This window comes from Carcharodon carcharias, chromosome 28, assembly GCF_017639515.1.
Source record: "Carcharodon carcharias isolate sCarCar2 chromosome 28, sCarCar2.pri, whole genome shotgun sequence".
Classification (NCBI taxonomy): Eukaryota; Metazoa; Chordata; class Chondrichthyes; order Lamniformes; family Lamnidae; genus Carcharodon; species Carcharodon carcharias.
Window position 1 is genome coordinate 25,003,866 of NC_054494.1, and position 13,893 is coordinate 25,017,758.

Here is a 13,893-nt window from a genome sequence, read left to right on the forward strand (position 1 = left end):
GTTTACATTTTTAACCCAGGGGTATTGACCAAATTCTGCAGCCTTGACCATTGCTCTGACTGAGACCATCTCAGCCAAACCCACTACATTCCTGGCCAATACAGATCAGATATTCATTGTGTTAACTATCTAATCCATTCTGGCTGTGCTTAATCTTGACTATACAATTTCAACAAACTGCTTCTCTAAAGCTCATGTAAATTCTCCCAATCACAATTTTCCCATTTACTCCATAGTTTCCTACCTGGCTCCCATCAGCCAAGTATGTCATCATTTTCCTGTACACATTCATATGTGAAACAGGAAAGGTGCAAAACATGAAACTGTTCATACATTACTAATGTCAAATAGGTGCAATATATTAATCATTTCATCAATCCCTCAAGAATTTAATGACACCATTGTAAAGATCCTCGGAACAGAAAAGAGAATATGACGATGTTTTGTTTTGCTCTTAAATATGAAATTTAAGCACAGTCAAATATAGAATCCCTGTCAGTTTGGGCAGAATTAAATTAAATTAACATTTACTACTTTGATAAATATTGAATTGTTAAAAATTTAGAATTGGCCAAGTGTAAACTGAAATTACTGTTAATGTGAGATTCTCATGATCTGGTTTAGTTTAGGAAATCTAATGCAGAGCTCTGGGTTACAAGCCATACTGGGTTAATTTTTTTAAAAATTGAAGCAGAAACAAAAATAAGGTTGCAATTTCAACAACGAAGCTTATACAGTAAATGATATCATTGTAATCGCCATTTGAGCTTTTTGTCAAGAGGTTTGTGGCATTTTCAGTTATGAGATTGTTGCAGCTCAACATGTATACTTCTTGCACAGTATTTAGTCTTTTTATCCTTCACATCCAGGAGCAAATGGGAGCTAAATCACTAGGAATGGGCAGTGGGGGGGCTTGGGGTGTGGTGGAAATCACCCAATGATATTGCTCCTGCTTCCCAGTAGATCAATTCATTTCGGTAATTTGAAACAAAATATAACTTCACGTTCTCAAAACACATAATTTACCATAAAGATCTTGGATTAACGGCAGCAAATAAATGTCTCTTTCCCCCTATTCTTTCTTCTTTTTCCCGCTTTCAATCTGTATTTTTTTTTGTCTTTTTTTCTTGCTTTTCCTTTTTCTCTCCCACCTTCCTTTGCCCCTGCACTGCCCTGCCTCCACCCTGATGTTAAGACTCCAGTACAATATACCAAATGGCCTGAAGCAGGCAGGGAGTTCTCTGATCTCAGAGCATTAGAAAATTTCACAAGGTAGGCAAACCGTATTCTATAACAAAAGGATAAAGATGCCAGATTAAAGACTTTCAATTATATGGTGCATCATCATGTCACTCAGAAACATCCAAAGCATGTTAAATGCGAATAAATTACCTTTAAGTGCAGTGACTACTATGTGATAGCAGGGGCACATCAGCAAACATGGAATGATTTGGCAATAGAATTTATATATCCAGCAGAAAACAATAGGACATTTTTTTTATATATATATATGTAGCATCCAGTAGTGAAGGAACAACATATGTATCATTGTGCCCCATGCACTCCAGCAAAACTAGGCTTTTGAAAACTGGAGAGTGATGCAAATGATGTACTATTTTGATACTCGTTGGGGATTTTTTTCCCTTTGTGCAGCTGTGATATAGATAATTTCACAGGCTAATTGAGTAAGGATGGATATTGATATATAAATATGCATCTTTACCACATATATAATGTTACAGCACCAGCATGCAATTGCAGAATGCTCTTTCAAACTCCACCAATAGGTCAATACACTAAACCATAGACCACAAGATGTAATCCTCAGTCTTGTTGAGTTAATTGATCTCAGCCTAGATAGTAGCAAGGGAGGAGGTCTGTGCCTCTGAGTAAGAAGCTCCAGGTTTAAATCCCACTCTAAAACTTGATGGCAGGGAAGTTGCGTACATTTGTGGCCAAACAGGTTTATTATCCTTCTGATATGCCTATGGCAGGCAGTACGAACATAAGAACTAGGAGAGGCAATTCAGCCCCTCCAGCCTGCCCCGCCATTCAATACGATCATGGCTGATCTCATTTCGGCCTCAACTCCCATTTCCCGCCCTCTCCCCATAACCTTTCAACCCGTTACTAATTAAAAATCTGTCTATCTCCTCCTCAAGTTTATTCAGCCTCCTGGCATCCACTGCACTCTGAGGTAGTGAATTCCACAGATTCACAACCCTTTGAGAAAAGTAATTCCTCCTCATGTCTGATTTAAATCTATCACTCCTTAGCCTAAAACTATGGCCTCTTGTTCTAGAATGCCCCACAAGGAGAAACATCCGCTCCACGTCTACTTTGTCTATCCACTTTAGCATCTTATATACCTCAGTTAGATCTCCTCTAATCGTTCTAAACTCTAGAGAGTACAGATCTAAACTGCTCAATCTCTCCTCATAAGACAAGCCCTGCATCTCTGGAATCAATCTAGTGAATCTCCTCCAATGCAACTACAATCCTTCCTCAAGTAAGGGGACCAAAACTGTGCACAGTACTCCAGGTGCGGTCTCACCAATGCCTTGTACAGCTGCAACAACACTTCCCTATTTTTATACTCTATTCCTTTAGCAATAAATGCCAAAATTCCATTTGCCTCCCTTATTACTTGCTGTACCTGCATACAAGTTTTCAGTGATTCATGCACAAGGACACCCAGATCCTTCTGCACTGAAGCATTCTGAAGTTTCTCTCCATTCAAATAATAAATCACCTTTTTATTCTTCCCACCAAAATGGATAACCTCACACTTATCCACGTTAAACTCCATCTGCCAAATTTTGGCCCATTCACCTAACCTGTCCATATCCATTTGTAAATTTCTTATTTCTTCACTGCAACTTACTTTCCCACCTATTTTGGTGTCATCTGCAAATTTAGCTACAGTACTTTCTATCCCTGAATCCAAGTCATTAATATAGATTGTAAATAGTTGGGGCCTAAGGACCAAACCCCACTAGTTACAGCTTGCCATCCAGAAAAAGACTCATTTATCCCAACTCTCTGCTATCTGTTGGTTAGCCAATCCTCTATCCAAGCTAATATATTATCCCTAACTCTGTGTGATCTTATCTTGTATATTAATCTTTTGTGTGGCACCTTATCAAAGGCCTTCTGGAAGTCCAGGTATACTACATCTACAGGATCCCCATTACCTACTTTGCTTGTCACATCTTCAAAAAAACTCTAGCAAATTAGCCAAACACGATTTACTCTTCATAAAACCATGCTGACTCTGATGGATTGCATTTTGACTTTCCAAAGGCCCCATTACTACTTCCTTAATAATGGATTCCAACAATTTCCCAATGACAGACGTTAAACTAACTGGTCTATAGTTTCCTACTTTCTGCTCTCCCTCCCCCTTTTTGAATAAGGGTTTATATTAGCATTTTTCCAATCCACTGGAACCTTTCCAGAATCCAGGGAATTTTGGAATATTATAGCCAATGCATCCACTGTCTCCGCTGCCACTTCCTTTAAGACCCTGGGTTGTAGGCCATCAGGTCCTAGGGACTTGTCAACCTTTAATCCCAATAGTTTGCTCAGTACTTTTTCTCTAGTGATGGTGATTATTCTAAGTTCCTCCTTCTCAATACCCTCTACACTACCTGTTACTATTGGGGTAGTATTTGTGTCCTCCACTGTGAAAACTTAGGAAAAAGTGCGGGAGGGTCTCCTGTTCAGCTAGAACACAGCACAACAGCCCCCCCACTTTAAAAGACTCAACATGCAGGTTCTTGCCTTGGGCTGTCTCTGTGGCAAATGCCCTCCTAGCTTCGTTGGACTACTAGGGAGAGAGAGTAGCATGGATGCGACAATGAGCCTTTGTGCATGGGATTCTACATTTAACCACTGTGCTCCAAGGGTAGACAAAGAAAGAAAAGGCACCATGATTCCTGCTTTCAATTGCTATTGATTCCTGCTGAAAAGTGCACATATGTGGACTTTGGCAAGAACAAAATTCGACTTGGCTGTGATGCCCTGCATGACTGGCTCGCCTGCTGACCTCACAATTGAAGAATGGCCACTTGGCAAAATACGAGAGGGTTGCCAATGAGTGTGGAATTGTAACCAGCACAAGTGAGTAGGTTGAAGAAAAAAATTCATCCTTGTGGATAAAATCAAAGAATCTTATCAAATTGGCATGGAAAGCTAAATTATTGGCATATGCTTCTCAATGGGAAAACAGAACCATGGAAAATATTAATTTGGAATGACCACTCGTAAAAAGTGGAGAAATTGGTTTATATTTGAAAATATGAAGAGTTACTGATTGAAAATACATACAAAATTATGTCCATTTATTAGTACAACTAGAGAAAAGGAAAGGGTGAACTGATCAGAGAAAAGAAATAATTTTTTTAGTTTCTGTTAGTTTGTTTTATTTTAGTATTTATTTTTCCTCCTCCTTCCTTTATTAGCTTGTTTCTATTTGGTTGTGTATGTGCGGGGTTTGAATATTATTGGACCTTTCAGTTCTTGAAGTCAATATTTTATATATGTATATTACAAGAATTAGGCAATTTTGGCTAACATGATTATTTCTATATTTTATTGTTTTTCTAAATAATGTTAATCAACAAACCTAACTTAACAGTACTTTGCTTTTTACAAATATATGCTTTCATTCAAACCAATTTTTCCAAAATTTATTTGTGGATTTCCATAGGCATTGCTTTTGGGTAGTCGAGGAATTGGATTTGGTGCATCATTTCAGCAACTTGCACCTATGTTACACATTTAAAATCGAGGTTTTCCATGGTGTGTAATTGTGGGGTTTTGGGAGGAAGAGGGGGCAGAATTAAAAATATTACAATCCCATTGAGCCAAAATGCAGTATCTGTTCTGCAAATGTTGTAATATAGTTAAAAATATTAAATGGCCTAATGACACTGAAATATCAAGAGACCTGCTATTTTACACCAGAAATAGCTCAACACTTTTCAGCAAAAATTTATCCCAACTATACAAATGGACACAAACCAGAGCTTGCATTTTCCAAAATATTTCTTTAATTCTTTAAATATATATCTTCTTAAAATCACAATCTCTCCATTGAGGATCCTTGCATCTTTTTCAAAATTTATGAAGTTGCTAAACACACCACTGAACAGAAATTTCATTTGTTCTATGCTCAAAGTACAAATATTGTTCCAAAGAGTAAAACATTCACAAACATGGGGGGAAAAAAAACTCTTGCCAACCTATGACCTAAAAACAATTCTGAATGCTTTGTGCCTGTGGGGGACTACATGATAATATAAAAAAAGCCATCTTAAAACATCAATGTTTCCTGCAAGGATGTCAAAATTATGAGAACAGCAGACAATCTGTTGATTTGATATTATGCAAACATCGCATATTAATTGCTTGTAACTACATTACTTACTTGTGTTAAAACTCTAAAAGATGTGGTATAAAAATAAATTTACAACCCCTTGAGCAAAACACAACTACCATAGATAATTCACTTAGAACTAAAAACATCAGTTGTTATGCAACAAATTATTGCAGGTACAAATTAGTATGTATGGCCACTTCCTGATAACAGATGCCTAATAAAACTTACATACAACATCCTATCACATTTAATCAAACTGAACTGTTTATATCCAAAAAAGGGAAAAGGTCACAAATGGATATCAATGGGCAAAGCATTTTAACTGAAATCAGGTGACCCAGAGATATAAAAAGATACAGCAAGATGGCACATAAGTAAGTATAACTCCAAGAACCATTCTTTAAGGCAGGCTATAAATTCATCCTAAATATATGTATGAAAATTAGAACTCTGACTAGTTTTTGGCAATGTATGGTAATAACACTATCTATATCTAACAAACTGACTTTCTTCACACTGATTATTTCAATTGATATAGTTTCATAAGATAATTAATGTTGTCACAAAAGAGAAATCACAAAAGTTCCCAGGAAATTAAGTGAGCAAAGGTAAAGAAAAGTGAACCGTATTCCCTATGCTTCATTGTTTGAAAGTCAGTTTCACTGGAAAATATGTTACAACTTTTGATATTAAAATGAAGCAATTTGAGAAACCCAGTAGGTAAAGTGTTGGTTTCCCATTTGGAGGATTTGGAATAGCAGTTTAACATGATTATTCCTGGGGGTGCAGGAGGGGAGGAAAGGGAGATTGATACTGTTTCTCACCCAAGCCACAAAATGAACTATCTTATTAATAATAGAGAAAAAAATCTTTACAACCCCAAACTGTGCCTCACAGCCAAAAGAACATTCTTTGTACAATCGAAGCAGTGGACATTGATTGGCCTGAGTTTCAGCTAGCCACTTATTCAAATGTCAGCAGTTCTGCTTAAATGAAGCACATCTTAATTCATTGTTATTCTTCATTTTTAAAAGTTTTCTCTCAAAAAGAGTGAAGATATCGCACCATGATGTCATATTCAGCAAACTATGGGTAAAGTTGGGTTCAGAGAAAATGTAAAGAATAAGGAAAGGAGATACAAAAGAAAAACACAGAAGAACATTAAAAAAACATGCATGAGAAGCATTGAGGGACAGAAAAGATTGTTTTAATTGTCCATAAGCAGCATGAAAAGTCAATTGGCGTTTTGACTTAAATCACAGAATCGTACAGCACAGAAGGGAGCCATTTGGCTCATCATGCTTCTGTTGTTGCTTTGAAAATGCCACCCTGTCAGTCCTACATTTGTGCTCTTTTTCTCATAGCCCTGCACCTTCTTTGCTGTTCAAGTGCCACAATTACATCCTGAAACAAAAGATGTAATGAGTTCATAGATCTTGAGATCACAGTCCAGTAACTGGCAAGATTGGCACACACACTCATTGTAAACAGTCAGTTTTAACAGCGTCTACATTTTGAATCCCATCTTTTTCCGATTCCATAAACAAGCTATGTGTGAGCTTCATCAGACCACACACCTGATTATAATGTTCAGAATTTTTAACTCTCTTGGGCTGCATTATAATAAGAATGACACCCAATGTGGATTTAATCTGAAATGCTCCAAACACACCATGATCATTTAATGCTGTCAACTTGAATTTAATAAATTCTACCAAACTGGATTTATCACACAATGGTGGCAAAAGTTCCCAATCACATTCTTATATTCCAAAATAACCGAACAATTAATTTTTGCTTTCATGAGGTTATTTTGTCACACCACCAGCACAGTTTAGGGTACAAGACAATAGGTGCAAAACTGAGACCATGACTTTCAGAATCAAAAATTAATTACTAATTCTAATAAATTGATCATTTCACAAATTATTCCTAAATTTCAAATCTTCAAATTCTAAAGGCTGCAGGTTTCAACAGAATAAAAGATGTTTGACAAAGTGCAGGCCCCTGTTAGTTTCAATTGAGCATGTGCAAATCTTTTAGAAATGGACAGTACCTGAAGAAAAGACAGTATTTGAAATGTTCTGTTCCCAAAAATAATTCCCAGTTCATAGTGGCATTTAGAAAGTATAGGGCTCTAAATTTCCCAACACAATCCAATTAATAATTGCAAATTAAAGGCCATGATGTGTACTTCCAGACCATGGTAGACATTTGGTAGGTGCACAGCTCCCAAATTTTGGAGAAACCTGTTAAACGACTGGCTGCTTTCTCTAATCAGGTTTGCAAATCATTTCAATTGATTTTCTTTTCCTCCACTATTTTTGCTCTCTACCCTTCTGAAGGAGTTGATTATTTGGTGAGAGCTAGTCACCCTCTGGTACTCCGTCAAACTGCACATTAATTACAGGTGAGCCTTGACAGCTGTATGTGCCGGTTGTTCAACCATAGGCCAACACCTTTGCTATAATAGTGTACTGAAGCAGTTGTTTTGAGTGCCACATTATAGAAACCATATAAAAGATGCAGAGTCAATTCACTTGGAAGGAAGAAAAACTTGCTTTTTTATCACTCCTTTTATGACCTCAGGGCATCCCAAAGAGCCATACAGCCAATTGGAATACTTTTGAAGTGTAGTCACCAGTGAAATGCAGGAAAGGTAGCACTCACAAACATGAGGGGGTTGTTGGTTGAGGGTTATATTTTGGCCAAGACTCCCCTACTCATCTCTGAAAACGGGATCTTTTATGTCCATCTTAAAAGGTAGATGAGGCTTTGATTTAACGTCGCATCAAAGACAGCACAGCACTCCCTCAGTGCTTCATGGGACTGTCAGCCTAGATTTTGTGCTCAGGTCTCTGTAGTGGGACTGAAACCCACAACCTTCTATCTCAGAGGCAAGAATATTACTCCCTGATCTGTGGCTGCCACTGAAATGTTACAAGGATGATGGGTTACAATTATGAAGAAAACTGAGAAGTTACAACTTTTTTCTTAAAAGTTGTGAAGGTAAAGAGATAACCTGAGAGAGTTCTTCACGATTCAGGAGGGTTACAGATAAGATTAGTAACAATAGATTATGCCCAATTGTTGACAGAGGGTACAAATTTATGGTCACAAAAATGACTAAAAAGGTTTTTAAAAAACAGCTTTACACAGATGCTGCTGAGAATATGGAATTCTCCAACACGTTGTCAAAGCAAATCTTTGACTCTGAGTACAAATTGGACTGTTGCTTGACAAAGAGAATAGGGAACAAACAGAACACAGATTTCAACTCAGTGCCTCATATGGAGAAAAATACCAGTAAAGGTGTGAAGAATCAAATAGACTGTTGCAAGACAGAAACAGGCCACGGTTATTTATGCAAGGCGCTAAAATGTATTCAAAACATTATGACTTTTAGAATTGGATTTTAAAATAAATATCAATAGAAGGAAAATCATTACCAAAATAGCTTGATGTGTGCCTCTTAAGTTAAAACAGTTTGAAGATAATTATTGATTCTGAAGCAATTTATTAAAGCCGTAAACACAGCTGTTATAGACTTCACCCACAAAGCACAAAAGAAAAGTATCACATTACATTTTTAAAAATTCAAATGCACACTTACAAGAGCAGACCAGAGTGAGGGACTGTACAGTGCTGCAACAGTCTCCCACAGGCTGTGGGTGGAATGTTAACCAGTGTGTTTGCACAAAACCTTCCTCATTAATCTCAGGCTTCCAATAGCAACTAATGTGCTTTAACAGTGTCATTTCACAAAGACTTTATTCCTTACACTGAAACAGCCTTAAGTTCAATATTTCTGTGCAAAATTAAATTATCCATGGTGATAGTGAATTATCCAGATAATAAGGATGTTCTGAAATAGAACAAATGAACATTCATTTATGGGCAGATACAAAGGAGAATTTAGCTTGCCCACGAAAGGTGTAAAATACACCACGTTTCTAACCCGTTTAAGAATTCTATTTTGCTCTGCCAGAATTGCTAAGAGATCAAATGAATCTCAGGTTTCCAGGTGGTCTGGTGGCACAGTGGACTCAAGCACCTCAGTACAACGGCCTCTCCCTCCCAGTTCTAACCTGTGGAAGTCCTGAGCGAAGATGTCATGTCTCCTCATGTAGGAGAGTGGGTTGGGAAAGAAGAGGGTTAGTAACACCTTGACCGTACTTTCCACCAACTGAGCCTTGTGCACCAAAACAGTTATGAAGGCAAAGTAGCATCATCTCCTATTATAGTTAGTTTTGGACTTGAGGAAACTAAAGGAAATCAAAGAGAAAGGAGAATTTTGTTTACTCACCAAATATGAAATGTGAACATAGGTACAGGAGCTGCCTATCCAGCCAGCTCTGGTAGGCTCCACATTTCTTCCATATCCTTTAATATCCTCAATTCCCAAGTAGCTTCCTCTTTTAAACACATCAATTGATTCTGCATCCACAATTTTCTACAACAATGCATTTCACATTCCTACCACATAACCCTTAGGCATGAAGAATATTCCCCCAGATATTCTTCTAACTAGCTTAGTTGAAATGTTATACATTCCCTATTCACTCACAATTCTCTTTACTACTTGAAACATCTCAACCAAAGCAGCCTTTAACCTTGCAGCACCATGGAATACATTGTTTACTCAATCCCTTATCTTGGGTATCATCCTGTGGATTGTTGCTGGATGTAAAATTTTATGGCCAACACCTTGACAATATTCAAAATGAGATCTGACGAGCTAATCGCATTTACTTGTAACATCCCTTGCAAAGTGCATTGGCACGTGAGTGCACACACAAAAAAGATCAATGTTTGCATTCATATACTGGCAGGAAAACAGATTCCCTACCTCACTCTCTCACACGCAGCCAAGGATGCAATCTCACTCTCTTCCAAAGGTAGGCAGCTTTATGCACACACGCTCTGGCAGATGCAATCATACCTTTGTAAATAAAAAGAAGCAAATACAAGATGCACAGTTTCAGACAGGCATACCCAGACATGCAAATTTTCTCTTTCATCCACAGTATCATTCTCACAGGCATGTAAACAAAGGCATGAAGAGTGTCTCACTCCTGCAGTGTCAGGTAGACACAGACACAGTCGGCAACCCAGTCTCACATTCTGCACGTGGAAACAAGCAAGTGCATGCACACGTGCAGATGTGCAGTATCATTTAGAGACTGACTGGCACATAATCTCTTTCACACAGGCAAGTGTGCAGAAAAGTGCACAGCTTCCCTTGCACAAAGACATATAATGTATATCATACACAAGCAGGTGCACAACTAACTTTCATGCAGACACACAAGTCAGGAAGGCATGCATAGGAAAAGACAAGCAAAGTGGCACGCAAAGACACAGCCAGGCCAATTCCGTTACATGGCTCTACACACAGACGCACATGCATAGAGATGCATAATCATACAGGCAGAAATAGTCTGTTACAAAGTGATCAGCAAAACACTTAATTCTCACACGTGGTGTACGCTTCCACTGTCTCATTCAAACCACACAAGCACTCAAAGCTTATTCCACTACCATGTGCAAAATTAGGCACATATCATGCTCAGGCAATCAAGCACAGTAAATTTCATTCTCACAAAGGTTAAATCCTTCACACAGGCAAGCAAAATCACAACTGCATTCACTCCCGCATGCAGACAGGTACCTGTTCATACTAACAGGCAAAGATGGTCTCTCATCCTTACATGGATAGAAGCAGGCAAACAGTTGCATAAGACACAAACCTTCACAAAACTGTAAACACACTCTCACAAACATAAGGTACTCAGTCATCCATGATGGGCTGAATTTTTCCAGACCCTTCAAGGTGGTATGGGGGAACAAATCTGGACAAAAGGCATCAGGCCAGTGGGCCAAAGAGTTCTGACTTCTTCACGCTTTTCCCTGAGGTGGGCTGGGTCCGAAGTCGGCGTCTGCCGCAGGATCCCAATTAAGGTTGTTGCACGACTAAATATCAGAAACTTTTAAAGCACACTGCAATTTTGCTGGTGTCACACAGGCCAACCACCACCCCCACCCCCACCCCCCACCATGTCAGCAATCCAGAAAGTGAAAGGAGGCAGCTGCACAGCAGAAGTCAAGGCTGTGTTAAAGCTGAATGAGATCTAAATGTTTCCAGCAGAAAATGGCAAGCTTGCTGCTTCCCATGTCAAAACCTTACCATTGAGTGTGGAATTCGTGGAGATGGATGTCTCTGATCATCAAGGGCCTAATGACGTCTCAGCCATTCCTCTGATACTGATGGCAGCTCCTGTGTTTACCTATTGCTTGGGCCTCAGCAGCACACTCATTCATCACATAGCGAGGGCTGCTGGCCTTCCTTACAGTAGGCCCTGCTGTCTGCAGCTCCCGCCTCCACAGCCTATTTGGTCGGTGAACACTTAGGCAGCTTACTAATTGGCCGGCTACTGTAAAATTTAGCCAGAAGATGCGCTACCCTCTCAAGTGGATTAATGACCTGGAAATGACCCTTACGCGTGTGTCAAAATTCACCCCAATGTGTCTCAAAGTAGATTGTCAAACAGTTCCATTCTCCCTCATAAGCAGACAACCATCCATCTGCACAGGCGTAGACACAGTTCTGTTCATACACTGACAGCTGCATATCTCACTCATGAAGCAAATCACACATGCAACAAAGCACCTCATCACACACAAACAAATCACTTCAGAGGCACATAGGGCTGGATTTTCATTGCACGGTGGGTTTAGAGAAAGGCATGCTGGTAATTCTGTGCTACCTGTCGACAGCCCGCTATGTCAGCATGTTGCTGCCTCTGGACTATTTTCAGGGAAGCAAATTCTGGGAGGCAACAGCTACCCATCGGCCAGCAGCTGGAAGCTAATTGGGCCAATTAAAGTGCCAATTGTGGGCACTCGTCACGTTGTCTGGACTTTCCAGACAGCAGCTGGGAGCCCCAATGGCTGGAGCCTGTAGGTGGTATGGTGGTAACTTTCCAATGACAGGCTGGGGCAAAGGCACATCCTGCAAAGCAACCAAGCATGGATCCATTAGGCTGGCAGGGCTACGGCCTCAGGCCAACCCGTGACGGGATACTCCCTCCACTATGATGACATGACAGCTGTGGTAACAGTATATTTTGCAACATTTCCAAGTGTTCTGACGACACTTCCATTTTGAGCGCCCTCTCAGTCTCACAACTGCAGCAGCAGCGCCCACATCTCCCAATGGGACAAGCAGCCACCCTTAGACTCAGCACTCCCACTGGCCCCCCTGCCCGTAGATCCTGCCCACCATCCTTAACTAGACGGGGCTCCTGGAGACAGCCTGGCAACGGGCTGCTCCTCAGAAAATTCCTCCAAGGGCCCACCATGGCCAATTCCAGGCTCCCAACCAGGCACTCAGCACTGCACAAGGATCAAGACCCCGGAGCTAAAATTCAGCCCACAGCCTCACATACAAATGCAGTCTCAAACTCACATGTCTACAATGGCACAATCTGTGCCATGTCTCACACAAGCACAACATTCCAGCAAGCAGCCTCTCACTCACAGGTAGCCTTCCAATTTCATACACACAAGCGGACAAAAAGGCAAGGGCACAGTTTCACAAACCTAAAGACAGAGTCAGCCAAGGTGCACATTTGTTACACGTGCATGGTCAAATGCCCACATTTTCAAATAGGCAGACTCATAGCCTTACAGGCGAGTGACAGACAGACAGACGCAGAGCATCAGACAGACGCAGAGTCTCAGACACACAAACAAATGGGTGCAGAGTCACAGACAGGCTCAGACACAGAGGCGCAGAGAGAGACAGACAGGCAGACAGAGGCCGAGACGGGGCTCAGGCAGACTCCTTCTCAATCAGCGGCCGATTCCTAGTTTCTTTCACCAACAGAAACCCCTGGTTACCCGGCAGAGGCCGCGATCGGGGCTAACTGGTCTCTAATCTCGGGAGGTGGGCAGCGACCCAGCACCCGCCGTGCCGCATCCCCGGGCTCTCCGGACCAGCTCCGCCGCCTCTTACCTCAGCGGTCCCGGCAAATCGATCCCTCCACAAGCCTGGCCTGACTCGCCCACCGCTTCTGTTATTTGCCACACGTGGTAAAGTGATGGAGGGGAGCCGGGGATGTTCTGTACCGGCAAGAGAGGCCGTTTTTCGGCCCCATTCCTTCTCCCAAACCGCTCGGTGTTTTTTTTCCAACACCCCCCCCCCCCCCCCGACGCCCCCCCCCTCCTCCTCCTCAACCCCAAGAGGGGCCGTTGCGTGACGCCAACGCCAGGTGCTCAATGCGCAGGCGCTAGAGTGGGAGGAGGGTAGGGGGCGGGGGGAGACAGAGGAGCTCCGAACTGCGCCTGCGCGCTCATGGCTGTCCCGGCGCTGGACGGCCTCACTGCGCCTGGACAGAGCCGCCGCTGGACTGCCTCGCTGCGCCTGCGTGTGCAGGACAGAGCCGCCGCGGGACGGCCTCACGGCGCCTGCGCGTCCCCTCGAGCTTGAGACAGCCTTCCTGATGACG

The 13,893-nt window shown here is 41.3% G+C and overlaps 1 protein-coding gene across 15 annotated transcripts in view; it reads right to left on the reverse strand.

The window, feature by feature from the left end:
* Positions 1–13,584, reverse strand: part of dlg5a (discs, large homolog 5a (Drosophila)) — a 180,973-nt gene extending 167,389 nt beyond the window's left edge. For 10 of the 15 annotated variants that reach the window (XM_041176350.1, XM_041176344.1, XM_041176349.1 and 7 more), the window contains exon 1: positions 13,401–13,573. The gene's annotated coding sequence lies outside the window, so the exon portion shown is untranslated. Of the gene's footprint in view, positions 1–9,689; positions 9,710–10,232; positions 10,326–13,400 lie in introns of those variants that run through there. The other 5 variants (XM_041176353.1, XM_041176352.1, XM_041176337.1 and 2 more) reach the window with 3 other exon arrangements.
* Between the last annotated feature and the right edge of the window lie 309 nt (positions 13,585–13,893).